Genomic DNA, 2840 nt, shown 5'->3' with positions numbered 1-2840 from the left:
AAAGGGGGTTGTTGGCTCAATCAGAAGACAGATTTGAATTTCCTTTCTGAGGCTGATCTTTTACTTGATGGAAGGGTTTAACTTGATATGCTTGGTTTGCACTGAGACTTAGGATGCAAAAAGTAATTTCTAATCAAAAGGCATTTATTTCAAATGGCCACTCTGCCCCTAAAGAAAATGAAAAATTTCCTGAAATCCTTGAGAGGAGTTTGATGGTTTAAAATACCTTCTCATGGAAATAGGAAGGCTTCTCTGTCCAAGGTATTCCTTGGGATGGACTCAGGTGCACTTGCTTGTGCTAGACCCTTATTCTCTGATTCCAAAGTAGTTTTTGGATAGAAGAATGCCTTACACTTCACACTTGGGTTCTGTTTCTCTGAGTGAATTTATCTTATTTCTAATTGCAAGCTCCTTAGTTTAAGTGTATTTCACAGTCCCAAACTGAGTAATATGTCTAAATGGAAGCCATTTTCAGATGCACATGCTAGACCACTTACTGGCTGTGTGACCTCATGCCACAGGTCAAGACTTCCTTTTCTGAGTCTCAAGTCTTTATCTATAAAATCAAGTTCTTAACCTGGGATCCATGGATCTGTGTCCAATAGATAAGGATTTGTAAAATTGAATGGGGGAAAAACACATCTGTATTTTCACCAATCTCTAACTGAAGTTTACCATTTCTTTCCATCATAGGGTAAATATATTCTAAGAAAGGGTCCATAGGCTTCATGAGACTATTAACAGTGGTCCATGACACAAAAATAGTAAAGAAGCGCTGGCCTAGAGGGTTCTTAGATCTAAATTTGGAAGGGACTTATGAGGCTATCTGGTCTAACCTATTCATTTTAAAAATGAGAAAACTGAGGCTTGGGAAGATTTTAGTGACTTCTCCGAAGTTGAATAACTTTTAAGATCCCTGAGTGTCTTAAATTTGTCTGGCTATTACTTACATAGCCTAAATTTCATAAGAGTTAAAAGGGACCTTAAAGGTAATTTAATTCAAATCCTTCTTTTTACAAGTGAAAAACTGAGGCCTGGAGAGTTAAGTAAAACAAAAGAGTACTTTCTGAAGACAAATGTAATTTTATTTTGGTTTGCATATGTATTTTATATAAAAATGTATATGATATAATGTGTGCATGTATTATATATATATGATAAAAACACACATATACATATAATTGTGTGTGTGAGAGAAAAAGAGATTTTCAAAATATTCCCAGTCTATTTCTTGATTATCCTTTCTCTTGTTGGCTATTTTTTTTTTTTTTTTTTTGATGATTTCAAGCCTTTCACAGCTTTCACCTAGCTACTTGCCACTACCTGTTTTGGTTTTGGTTTTGTTTTGTTTTGTTTTCAAGTCCATCTGTTTTCTAGGCTCCTTAAGTACAATGCAGTATCTGGGTCAGGTTGACCTCTTGTTATTTCAGAATTGAGCATTTTGTATATTGGCCTCATGCTGTTCCCAGATTTTTGCCAGTTTCTGTAATTCTTAAAATATGATTCCTAAGAAACATCAAATACTCTCAGGATATTCACGATTTGCAGACTCCAATAGTTTAATTTTCCTTAGTTGATTTTTGCTCCACAGATTACAATATTTAAGAAAGTTTGGTAGATGCAAAGCAACCAACCTTTAACCTAATAGCCAGCATTTTCTGAGGGCTTATTTATGTCTAGTTTAAAGAGTGGGAAAGAACAAGCTTCTTTATCCCAGGACTAGAGTCTGAGGAAAATTAAGTAAATGGGTCCAGGGGCCAGGGTACTCTAGTGATAAACACAGAAAAGTAGTATGTGGGAGCCAGAATGCCTTCCCCAGGTGGGCCTTTCATCTCTCTACCCTCAATCTGTACCTTCTGAATAGTACATTGCATATGGAACAAGGTTCTCTGGGTCTTCCTACCTAATCCAATCAATATTTTATTAAAGTATCTATTGGAGGTACCAAATTATATGCTGAGGATGCAAATGAAAAACAGTCCCTGTCCTCTTTATATATCTTATTGAGATGACAATGGGAGTGGGAGGGACACAAAATATAAACAGATTAGCATATACCTGACAATTTGAGAAGGAAGAAAACATTAACAATTAGGGAGGCCAGAAAGCTTCCTTTAAGAGATGACCTCGGAGCTGTTTTGAAGGAATCTGGGGATTCTAAGATGCAGTTGAGCAGGAAAGGAGTGCTTCTTAGAGGATGATTGCCTGCATAAAACCATGGGATAAAATATAAAATCTTGGGCAGGAGATAGAATGCTGAATGTTTGGGGAGAGCAAATAGGCACTTTGTACTGGGAGCTGAAGCCAGAGTGTGAAGTACTTTAAATGGGCATTGATTTTTTTTTTTCCTAAAAGTGTTTGAGCATATGGATGACATGTCAGCCTTGAATTTTAGGAAGATAGTTTAGTAGCTGTGACAAAGATGCATCAGGGAGAGACTAGAAGCTGAGAATTCTGTTAGAAAGTTGTTGAAATAGACCAGGAGAGAAATGATGAGAGCCTGAACTCCAGCTATACCTATGGTAGTGAAGAGAAGGGGATTGATGTCAGATATTCTGTGAAGGTAGAATGGGTAAGCTGTGACCTTGGACAAGTCAGTTTCCTCATCTGTAAAATAAACTGGAGAAGGAAATGACAAACCTCTCCAGTATCTTTGCCAAGAAACTACAAATGGGATCATGAAAAGTTGGACATGACTGAATAAGAGCAAAAAATCAGTAAGAATTGGCAACTGATGACCATGCGAGAGTGATGGACTTAAGAATGACGCAGGTTGGAAACCTCAGTAACTGAAAGAAAAACTGATGAGAGGTTGAGGAGGAGCAGAAATTTTATGGAAG

This window comes from Sarcophilus harrisii, chromosome 2, assembly GCF_902635505.1.
Source record: "Sarcophilus harrisii chromosome 2, mSarHar1.11, whole genome shotgun sequence".
NCBI lineage: Eukaryota > Metazoa > Chordata > Mammalia > Dasyuromorphia > Dasyuridae > Sarcophilus > Sarcophilus harrisii.
The sequence above is the reverse complement of the archived record's forward strand: the minus strand, read 5'-3'. Positions refer to the sequence as shown.